The following is a 12,083-nucleotide window of genomic DNA, read 5'->3' as shown; positions in this document are numbered from 1 at the left end:
GGCCGAGCACCTTTTCATGTTCTTATTGGGCACTCGTATACCTTGTTTGGAGAAACGCCCATTCAAGTGCTTTGTCCATTTTTAAAGAAATGTTTATTTATAAAAATAATAAAAATAAAAATGTTTATTTATTTATTTTTGAGAGAGAGATCGCAAGCAGGGGAGGGGCAGAGGGAGAGGGGGAGAGAGAATCCACGTTCAGTAGCAGGCTCCACATTCAGTACAGAGCCCAGTGTGGGGCTCAATCCCACAACCGTTAGATTATGACCAGAGCTGAAGTCGGACATTTAACCAGCTGAGCCACCTGGCTGCCCCAGTTACAACATAGTTCTAACGGGTTAATTCATTGCTTGTTTTGCCACCTGTCCAGGAAGGTCATCAACGGTGCTGTTTTACTGGAGTCAGCCCTGGAGAGCGAAGAGTGGAGATAATCTATGACTGAATTCTTCCAGTTTTCAATCTTGAACTTGGTAGGATAAGCCTTCATTTCTCATGACACCACTATAGTTTTCTAGAAACTTGTGACTGTCCGTTTATGATGCCCCCTTCATTTTTTTATGCCTGCTGGAAGAAAGGTTGGATAACTTCTAAAATCAGGTCTAGGTGATCTGGAAGAATGTAGTAAAATTCTGTTATGTCCGAATCCAGTAGAAATACATTCTTTTTCAAAACAGATACAAAACACACCTCTTATTCATCCCATCCTTGCTGATTCGAAAGGCATCCTTAAACACTTTTAACTCATGCTGAGTGACTTTTGCAGGCAGATCCTTGATGACAAGTGTTTTGGTATTCCAAACTGCATACTTTCAGTCTGGGTTCAGCTCTAATAAGCATCAAAAATTCTACAAGGGAGGAAAAATACTTCTCCAAGACTTGGAGAGTGCTAAGACCAATATATATTCCTTCATTTAACAAATAGTTGAACACACATCTGGGTGAGGGCCTATGCTACATTCTCTAGGGAATGTAGCCTTCCTGGGGAAAAGCCTAATAAACATATAGTTGCAAAATTACAAAGTCTGGTAAGTGCTAAAAAGGAAAAATAAAAGGGAAATGAGAATATCTAGTAAAGACTTAACATAGGGGAGCCTGGCTGGCTCAATCGGAAAAGCACACAATTCTTGATCTCTGGGTCATGGGTTCAAGCCCCACGTTGAGTGGAAGAGATTACTGAAAATAAATAAATAGAAAAAAAGAGAGGGAAGGGAAGGGAAAGGAAGGGAATTCTCCCCGCCCCCCTCCAAAAAAAACCCTTAATCTAACTTGGAAGGAAAAACTCTTCTGAGCTGAGGAAGTGACCTTTACACTGAAATTCCATGGATGGGCTGCAGGTGGTCAGGGGCTGAGGCCTAGAGAGAACATTGTGGCGAGAAGGTAAGGTACATGACGGAGAGTACAGTAGACACAGGGCGCTATGACAGGGAAGGTGAGCCAGGCAGCTAGAGCACACAGCGTGACAGCAATGCACGTAAAGTTTGTGCTGTGCATTTAGGTGACCTGGTCGTAACTGAGCACGCGCACAGAATAAGAAAGAATCTGATACTCGTTCCTGACCCAGGGTCTTCTAGATACACAGGTATCTATAAATAAATTACCTGTTTTCATACCTTTCTTTACTTCCTTTCTTTTCGGTTTTCTCAATTTAATTTTATTCCCAAGGGCCTTTGTCTCACTAAGTTTCAAGGCTTTTCCCGGATCATCATCAGATTTAAAATTCACCTACCCAATTTTTCTACAGAGATATAAAAGAAAGAGGAAAAAACACCAAGGAAGATCAAAGGCACATGACTTCTGGCTGGCGAGTCACATTGGATGTGGAAGTGGAAATCAGCATTGAGTCACAGTTACAATTTAAAACCAAGGCTCACGGTAAGAATGCCATCAAGTAACCGGAGAGGCGTGGTGCTCCCGGAGGGGCAAGTCTGACCGCATCTAGAGCCGTTCTGGCTGTCACGACTCTGGAGTGCTTCTGCCCCCGCGGGGAGAACCCAGGCGCTGCTCCACGGCCTGCAATGAACTGGACCCTGCCACGAGTTATCGTCCAAAATGACAAAAGTGCCAAAATGGAGAAAACTTGTTCTGGATCAAGAGCTAAAGTTGATGCAAATTCACTTGTTGAAATCTTCATTCGTTCTGTTTGGCAACTGGCCAATTTTAACCTAAACCTACAGAAAATGAAGTCTGAAATAAGGGTTTGAATTTTTGTTTTGAGAAAGAGCCTTGTGCATTTATGAATTAGAACAAAAATATCATTCCTAATGAGGAATGTGTTAGCAAACACACGGGCTATTACAGAAAGATATTTTTAAATTTTTTTTAACATTTATTTATCTTGGAGAGACAGAGAGAGAGACAGAGTGTGAGTGGGGAAGGAGCAGAGAGAGAGGGAGAGACAGAATCTGAAGCAGGCTCCAGGCTCTGAGCTGTCAGCACAGAGCCCAACACGGGGCTTGAACTCACTAACCGTGAGATCATCGAACCGTGAGATCATGACCTGAGCCTAAGTCAGAGGCTTAAATGACTGAGCCACCCAGGCGCCCCTGTTTACTATATTGTTATCTTTTTTTTCCCCTAAGACAGAGTACTATGAAGTATGCTCACACCCAGGAAATACACTTCTGATGCAAAAGAAGTCGGAGAGATGAAATTCAACTTGGCAACAAAGAAGAAGTGATACAGAATCTATATTTGCCACCAAAGCTAGGGGGCTGTAATTAAATATGTGACTTAATTTAAAATATTCTGGGCAGGGGTGCCTAGGTGGCCTAGTCGGTTAAGAGTCAAACTCGGTTTCAGCTCAGGATGTGATCTCACAGTTCATGAGTTTGAGCCCCACATTGGGCTCTGAGTTGATGGTGCAGAGCCTGCTTGGGATTCTCTCTCTCTTTCCCTCTCTCTCTGCCCCTCCCCTGCTTGTACTCTCTTTCTCTCAAAATAAGTAAATTTAAAAAATAATAAAATAAAATAAAATAATTGTGGGCAAATAACATCACTCACAGTGGAAAATCATGAAAATGTTTCTGTAAAGTCAAGGAAAATCCTGGGCTTATTTTAATATTTCAATTGGGAAAATGGGATAGCAGTTTAATACAATGGATTTTGTAAGGACAGGTCAGAATCAAACTGACTCTGACCTTGGAGGCCTAAGTGTCAGCTTCTCAGACCACCCTGGTAACACCCAATCAGGAAAGATCAGCTAACACCTTTAACATTTCTAAGGGCGGGCCTAAAGATGGAGGTTAAGACTAGTCACGCCCTACATGAGGGTCCTAGTCACGCCCTACGTGAGGGTCCTGGGTCCACTCTGTAATGGGTTAAAGTTACTGTCAATGATGTGATGCTATAATGATTGGACCCCTGTACCTGTGTCACCATTTCCTGTAACTCCCCTTCCCAAACTCATAAGAGCCCTGCACCCCCCAGGCTCGGGGCTCGCTCCACGTGGACCCAGTGTGTTGGTGGGGTCTGTGAGCCCGTGCTTATATAAGCCCGTAATAAAGCCCTTTGCTTTTGCATGCGTGCTTCGGCCTCCCTGGCGGTCTCTGGTTTTTGGGGGGGATATTAAAATCTGGGTACAACAATTTTTTTTCATGTTTATTTATTTTTATTTTTGAGAGAGAGAGCACACACGTGCACATGGGGGAGGGGCAGAGAGAGCAGGAGACAGAGGATCTGAAGCAGGCTCTGTGCTGACAGCAGAGAGCCTGAGGTGGGGCCTGAACTCACAAACGGTGAGATAACCACCTGAAGCAAAGTCAGACGCTTAACGGACTGAGCCACCCAGATACCCTGATATAATGGATTTCCTAAGAGACACTGCAAGGTTTTAAACAGTAGTCCCTCTTCTCCACTGACTGTGTAGTCTGGAAGCAGCCGCTCCCTCTCCTGACCTAGCTTCAAAAGCCGACAGCACTCTGCGGCGAGGTCACAAGGCCTATGCCATGCATCTCACCCCGGCTCATCACGGCGGCATGGTGTCATTTCACAGAGGAGGGTGTGTGCAGTACAGTGAAAATACTGTGAGAGAGACAAACCACATTCATATAACTTTCATTACAGAATTCTGTTATTATTGTTCTATTTTGTTGTATTGGTGTTAATCTCTTAGTGGGGCTAATTTATCAATTCGACTTTATCATAGACGTGTACGTAAAAGAAGAAACCGCATACGCAGGGTTCGGTACTATCTGTGGCGTCAGGCACCCACCGGGGATGTTAGAACGTCTCCCCAGTGGATACGAGGCTACTGTTCTCCCTTCCAACTGCCAGGGACTGAGGCAAAGCCCCACGAAAGGGTGAGGAGGAGGGGACAGAAGGATCCCACAAGCAGAAGTCCGGCACCCCACAGTGAAGCAGAAAACCACTGGGGCTCGTAATATCTGCAGGGATCATAATGCCGGGCCGATCAACTCCACGTTCTTCACCTCTCGGTATTTACCTGGACGAGCCAACTCTGACACCAACAGCTGGGAGATCGTTTTTAGCAAAACGTTCGCTGGGACCAGTGTTCAATTCAGCAGCAGTTTTGTTGAAATTCAGGTTTCCAACAAACAGTTTGAAAGTTCTAAGCGGTTCAACTGCAATACAAAAAGGTAAAAACGAAAACGAAAAACAAACTCAAACAGTTCAGAAACAACGAGACTAAAAGAAAACCCCGTTAAAGGCTCTGGCGCACTGTAATGCCAGACTGCAATCAAACCCCCCTTGTCTCACCTGGGCTTTCGCCTTGTCCACAGATGCCCTCCCTGCACTTAACCAATACGCGCTTCTCCATGTTTTGTCCTGCGCTTTAAAGCACAGCAAACAAGCTACCGTCCAGTTTCTGTTTTTTGGTTTCAGGGAAGCCTTCTGTTTGGCCATTTCCTTCTCCCACTTATCAGGTCTCTTTTGGACAGGGTCTGTGGGCAAAAGCCAGAATACTGTATTTTTAATGACCTTTCTGTACCACTAATGAGTAAACTAGAAGCTTCTACTCTAATCACAAATACCATACCTAGGGTCTGCATGCACTTCACAAAACACAGGGGTCAGGTTTGGCCAGAAAGTTCTTCAAGTTCCTAAAAGAATTCCAACAGCTCTGCCCAAGGGCTTCCCTATAACTCGAATTCCTTGATATGCGCTACCCCTCAGCCGAGCTGATGTAGGTCATGCTGACCTTCCTCCTCTTCTTCCTCACAGCCTGTATCCCCGTCATTGTCCCCAACCCTACAGAAAGGGCTTCCTCCCTCTGACCCACGTAGAACACGCATCTTCCTTTTCAGAATCTAAATGAAAACCCACCTAATCAATTACTGCCATACAGACTTATTAAGAATGAGAATAACAAATTGCTCTTTCAGAAAAACTGCTCGTAAAGCTGGCTATAATACACAAACCTAAAAAAATTCACTGCCACTTTAACCTCTTATTTTGAAATAACTTTAAATGTACTGCCGTATTTTAATAAAAATATTAATAATTGCTTCTTTGGAAGCAGTATCTTTTTTCTAATTTTTAAGTAATCTCTATACCCAACACGGGGCTCGAACTCACAACCCTGAGATTCAGTCACATATTCTACTTACTGAGCCAGCCAGGCGCCCCTGGAAGCAATATAATTTAAAATGTTACATAGACTGCATCAAGACAAAAATGACATCACTGAGAATTAAGTTTGGGGGACAGTTAACCTGCGTGGTTCATATACACTCACTCTGACAGAAACCATCGGTGTATAAGGCTTAGTGAAAACTCTGATTCTGGTCATGTGGACAGCAGAGGTCAAACGTCCACGGAGATGCCCTCATCAATGAGGCCAGGCCAGAAAAATCAGCCAGGGACTGCCAAGGCCGACTTTCCGAAGCAGGGGTGTCTTCACAGAATGCCTCTAACAGCAATGCGGAACGGCACAGGGCTGACCCCGGCTATCTTCTGGCCACTGGCCGGGAACCCCTCTGGGGGAGGGCCTTTCTCATCCTGACCCAACTCAGTGTTCTTATCTGCCTCTTCCTCATCGTTCTCATTTGCCTTCTTGGCATTCCTCCTGTCTTTTGGCAATGTGGCCCACGTGGTGGCCTGCCAGCGCAGTGATGTTAGTTTCTCAGCAGGCATGGGGGCCAGAGACGTTGTCCCCCCGACTTTATCTTCTGGAGCAGCGGTGATCTTCCCACCATCCTTCTGAGGGACGGCAGCCTGGAGAAGCGGCCGCAACGACGGAAGCACTTCTTCCTCTTGCCCAAGAGGCGACAGTCGCGCGTGCAGTCAGCAGGGCAAGATCGGATCAGGCACGTATGTCAACATCCCTGTGGATCTAAGACGAACTTCTCAGGGTGCGCTAAGAGAGCCCCCAGCACCAGCTGGCATGCTTATCTTATGAAAAGGAAAAGAAAAACAAATTCCTAGACTTCACTTAGAGTTATCAACTCAGAATCTTTAAAGGGAAAGAACTAGTTTCTAGAAGTATCCAAGCTACTGCCCTAGAAAAATATGCCAAGTCAACTACTGTTTAAATAGCTCCACATGCCTTTGAATGTCAACTCTTTGCGTAAAAATATTCACCGAAGTGAAGAGCCTCCCACAACAGACGGCTGGAACTACACAGAAATGAGAGCCACGCCCCAAAGACTGAGTCTCACGCTTCCTAATTATACCATCAATTCCCATCCCACGGCTACTAACAATTGGGCATTGTATTATAAAACTGGGTACCTGAAGGTGACAATTTTGGCAAAACACTGAATGCAGCCTCATCATACAGAAAAGAACAAGACGAAGAAATATGGGCAATTAATAGGAGCACTGTCTTTATCTTGCCAGTGTTAGCTAGAACACTGTCATAACACAGGGAAGGCATCACCAGTGCTACAGGCTGAACTGTATCCCACTACATCAAATCAACTGTATCCATACATCAAAGTCCTAATCCCCAGTATCCAAGAATATTACTGGGGGCACCTGGGTGGCTCAGTTGGTTAAGCATCCGACTTTGGCTCAGCGTCGGGCTCTGTGCTGACAGCTTGGAGCCTGGAGCCTGCTTCAGATTCTGCGTCTCCCTCTCTCTCTGCCCCACCCCCACTCATGCTCTGGCACTTCACTATCTCTCAAAAATAAATGTTAAAAAAAATACTGTACTTGAAGACAGGCCTTTAAAGAAGTACTTAAGTTTAAGTGGGGTCATTAGAGTAGGTCCTAATTCAATCTTTTATAAGAACAGCAGTCATTGCTGTCCTTATAAGAGATTAGGCCACAGATGACAGATGAATGACCATGTGAATAAACAGTGAAAAGGCTGACATTTACAAGCCAAGGAGAGAGGCTTCGGAAGAAACCAAACCTGCCAACAGCTCGATCTTCAACTTCTAGCCTCCAGAACTGTGAGAAAATAAATTTCGGCTGTTTCAGCCATACAGTCGGTGATGTCTTATTAAGGCAACCCCAGCGAACCAATACAGCTGGTGTGTATATATAGCCCTCGATCCCCATCATAGGAAGAGAGAAGTACACGTGATTAGCATTGCTGGTTATGAGCACATTTATAGGCAGCAGATGAGGGACCGGTCCGTCTGGCGTGGTAATGATACGGAATCAGGGAGGTCAGGTGGAAGAGGTGAGGGGTTTTTTGTTTTGTTTTGGTTTTTTTTTTTTTTTTTAGTAATCTCTACACCTAACATGGAGCTTGAACTTACAACCTGGAGATCAAGAGTCACAGGCTCTTCTGACTGAGCCAGCCAGGTGTCCCAAAAGCTGAGGGTTTTAATGAAATAATTTCAATGAGCCAACTTTAGAGTCTGGTTACCCTAAAAGTTCAGTAACAGTACTACTATATGCTGCACGATTCAGAGAAAACCATTATAAGAACGACACTTTAATGACCAAGGGTGTACAATGGAGTACTACATGGCAATGAGGAAGAATGACATCCGGCCATTTGTAGCAAACTGGATGGACCTTGAGGGAGTCATGCTAAGTGAAATAAGTCAGGCAGAGAAGGACAGATACCATATGTTTGCACTCATAGGTCTAACAGGAAAAACCTAACAGAGGACCCTAGGGAGAGGAAAGGGGAAAGAGAGCTGGGGAGAGTGAAGGACACGAATCATGAGAGACTATTGAATACTGAAAACAAACCATGGACTGAAGGGGGAGGGGGAGGGAGGGAAGGGGGTGATGGTCATGGTCAGGGGCACCTGTGGGGAGAAGCACTGGGTGTTATATGGAAACCAATTTGACAATAAACTATTAAAAATAATAAAAAATTTTAAAAAATAAAAAATGTTACACCACAAAAAAACAGGTAAAAAAAAAATGACCACGGTGACCAGCGTGAACAGTTGAGAATGACATCATATGCATATCAGCCTAAGAAAAAGATGTGACTACCCATTTTCCTCCAAGCCACCAGAGTCTGGGTTCCAAAGCAGAAGTTGCATTCCCCAAGAACCTTCTGGCTGACTGGGCCAGAAAGCTAATGCATCGTGACCATCGGAATACAGGAGTTGTTCTCTTAACTGTATCTGACTATCATATAACATATCTATGGCTACAGTAAATGACAGTCTCCATTCCAAACAGGACTTACTATCTTGCCATCCATGAAATGCCAAGCACACGTGGCTAGCGGGTTCCTCTGCGGCACTCAAAATACACCTGGGCATTTCTGCTCCCACATGGCTAAAGTATATCCTTAATAAGCCCCAACTGTGTTTGTTCCAAACCTGTCAGTGACCATCGTATTTGCAGCTTCAATTACATAACAAAATCATACAAACCAGTCATGCAAAAAGCAAGTTACCAAATCTATGAAAACCAAGTCGAATGCTTTGGCCTACTTGATAAAGCTTAAAAACTTGTATTCAAATTAGGTGTGGGTGAGCAGCCATAAAAGGATGGAAAAAATGGTAAATATGTAGGAGTATTCTGATTGCTTTACTAGGAGTCTTTTAGGTTTTCTTTGGTCTAAAGAAACAAACTTCAGGGTGTGTGTGTGACTCAATTGGTTGACTATATGACTCTTGATTTCCTCACATCATGATCTCACGGTTCATGAGTTCAAGCCTTATATCGGGCTCTGTGCTGACAGTGCAGAGCCTGCTTGGGATTCTGTCTCCTCCCTCTCTCTCTCTGCACCTCCCCCACTCTCTCTATCTCTCTCAAAATAAGTAAAATAAACTTAACAAAAACAACAAACTTCAAATTACGGAAGATGCACTTTTGGCTGTACTTTGTACGGGGCAGACAAACTATTCCACTGCTGAACCCAAAGACAAAGACCTTAGTCCCACATCAAAGGATTGGTAAATGAATATATGCTTAATATGTTTTAAATTAAAATCAAAAGGTATGTATGGATAATTTACTTTTGATTGATTAAAACGACTAGACTGAATAGGGTGGAGGACCGTTTCTATTACACAACTGGTTGCTCAAAGTAGACAGTAAATACATGTTGGTTGCCTCTCAAAACAACTGCTTGGAGGAAAGACAAAAAAATGAACCGGGAAGCGGTAAGGGCTTTGGATTCCGCAGAACCATGGATAATCCTAGGTCTAAAACCATGAGCAAGTTAGTTAATGGTTAAATCTGTAACCATCTATAAAACGGAGCTGATGACGCCTGCCTAATATGGTTGCTTAATGCATTAAGTCCTAGAGCAGTGGCTGCAGTGAATGAAATATTCACTCATTGGCTGTGTACTCACTCATCCATCTCAGTTCTTTTTTTTTCATCCACCTCAATTCTTCTATGACTCTTCTTAAACCCATCCATATTCAAATACCAACACAGAGGTTCCCAGCCAGAAGCACAGAAGAAGTGGGGATCTAAATATTTGTCAAAAGAATACATATGGAAACACAGATGTTTGGCAGGCACACATACTAATGACATTTCATGGAGCAGTTTCAAGAATCAAGAGATTTTTCTTTCAAGCCAGTATTTCCAGGCAACCAAGATCATTTTTCCAACAAAAAACACTTTTGCATTCCCCCAAACAAACCTCACTTTTCACAAGGATTATTCTTTTTACAGGACCCTGGCATTTGATTTGATAAGATTCTGTTTGGAGTTTTTGCATCCATGCTCATCCGAGTGGACTGTAAAAAAATTCTTTTTTCTAAAAGTGACTGTCAGGTTTTGGCATGGACTCTAGAGGGGGGACTTTGTGAAACTAGTCAGAAAGTGTTCAGGACACCACTTTTCTGATTAAACAAGATAGTTTACCTGTTTTACGCTGGCTTCTGATTGCTGACAGCAGTAAAATTCTGCTACGCGAAGAACATATAATTACCTCACCTCTACTTCCATTGACCTTATCTTCTGATATCTCATCTTCCCCATCTTCTATCTCCTTTGGAAAAAGACTCATTTTCTTCAGTTCATCTTGCTTTTATTCCTGCTTAATATGGACAAGATTATTAGGCTCATCACAGGGCCTTTGACATTCCATGCAATTATGTTTTGCCTCTAGTGTCTGACATGTTTCTATTTGTAAAAGGCGAAAGATTTATACGATCTGAAGAGAAACCAGAGTATGACATGTTTCTACTTGTAATAAATTCTACGGGTAAGAATTATACTTGTAATAAAATTAGGCCTTATCCTAAAGTTTGTTACATTCGGAATATTTTGCTCACACTAGTGAATAACAAAATATACCCGAAACATTAATGTTTGTGTATGTTTCCAGGTCACATGTCCCATACTGTGTCTTTTGCCAACATCTACAAATGGCAACTCAAGGTATTAGGCAAGCGTCCGAGAATTCCTCCCTTTCCCTCTCATCTGCTCCCTTCACCACGCGTTTTCAAATAATTTCGATGTTTTTATTTATTTTTTCTTTTACCCCCTCCCGCACGGTCCCGCCCCTCGATGTTTTTAAACATCCACCACCAACTGCTCAAATGAAAGCACATCAGGCCAAAATAAAGCCTCCATACGGGTACAAAATCAGTACCTAAAACTCAAATGTCTTTAACTTTCCAGACTGAGAACTCAGTGTTAAGCAGAGCAACGTCCATCTCTATTTCCAGCCAAATTTACAACACAGAAAAGGAGTCTCACACCAGAACCCAGAGCCGCCACTGCTCAAGTAAACCTGCACAGTCACTTTCCTCCTTTAAACGCGATGGCGGGGGTGCGGCCCCGCCCACCTAGAGCCCAGCGGAAAGTTCCAGAGGGGTCCAGAGCGGCCCACTGGCGCCGACAGAACTGGAGCGCCCTCCCCGCGGCCGTCCGGGACTCTAGACCCGGACGTAACGCTCTCGAAAAGGAGACGTTGGCTGCCTCGGCCAATCAGAGCCCGCCCTGTCTGTGGGCCAATCCGAGACGCGAGCTCCAGGAGGAGGCCGAGAGCGCGAGCCTAGGGGCGGGGGCTCGCGCCAGGGCCACCCGTGCTGCGCCTGCGCGCAGGGTGGGCGGACCTTTTGGTCCGTTTGTGTCGACCTTCGTGGGCCGTTCGCTCTTCGGTTCTGTTTGGCGGAGTAGAACGTGCGAGTCCTGCTGGGTTTGGCGACCTGACGGTTGGTGACGCATCCCAGGACACCCCGTCGGTGGGTCCGGAGAAAGTGAATAGCAGTCATAAAAGCAGCCGCTCGTTGCCGGCTGGTGAGCGAGGATAGCTAGGTTCTAGGCGCTCAGGTCCGTTAAGCCGGTGAGGCCGCCACCCGGTCATATCCGCGAGGGAGGCGCGGGCGTTCCGGCGCGGGCGGCGCCGCCAGTGACGGTGGTGATGGTTCTAGCCAATCATTAATATCTGTTTAGTGCCCGGCATCGGCACGAATGTACTTTGAAAATGCTTTTCAAACATTGTACCGTGGACTTCTCAAAACAAACTTGTGATTTAGGTGTTATTAACGGTTAATTTATACATGTAGGGAAATGGAGGCTCACAGAGGTTCAGGAACTCCGCAGCTATTGATTTGCTTCTTCAATTACTTAATATCGTTTCTTTTAGTTAAAACCATTCATGTTATCTTTCAATCAGTATTAGCACCAGTAAGCGCAATAGTAGGTTCAAAAGCCTAGGAATTATCCCCACACTGGGATTTGAAAGAGCACTTTGGAATAAATGTGTTGGAAGCGGATAAGGCTGGTCCTGAGTCAGG

At 44.5% G+C, this 12,083-nt stretch overlaps 1 long non-coding RNA gene across 4 annotated transcripts; it reads right to left on the bottom strand.

Annotated features, from left to right (window-relative positions):
• Window positions 1-233: 233 nt before the first annotated feature.
• Window positions 234-11,212, bottom strand: LOC115287324. Of its 4 annotated transcripts, none has more exons than XR_003906406.1 (5): window positions 10,934-11,212; window positions 10,268-10,375; window positions 4,717-4,901; window positions 4,442-4,580; window positions 234-564 (listed from the first exon to the last, which is right to left on the bottom strand). It is a non-coding gene; the product is annotated as an uncharacterized LOC115287324 (long non-coding RNA). The 4 variants fall into 4 exon arrangements; XR_003906407.1 differs by having other exon boundaries at window positions 234-608; window positions 10,268-10,372; XR_003906404.1 differs by having other exon boundaries at window positions 10,268-10,372.
• Between the last annotated feature and the right edge of the window lie 871 nt (window positions 11,213-12,083).

Source organism: Suricata suricatta, chromosome 3 (genome assembly GCF_006229205.1).
Source record: "Suricata suricatta isolate VVHF042 chromosome 3, meerkat_22Aug2017_6uvM2_HiC, whole genome shotgun sequence".
Lineage (NCBI taxonomy): Eukaryota > Metazoa > Chordata > Mammalia > Carnivora > Herpestidae > Suricata > Suricata suricatta.
Note: the sequence above shows the minus strand (reverse complement) of the source record. Positions and strands in the feature narration are given on the sequence as shown.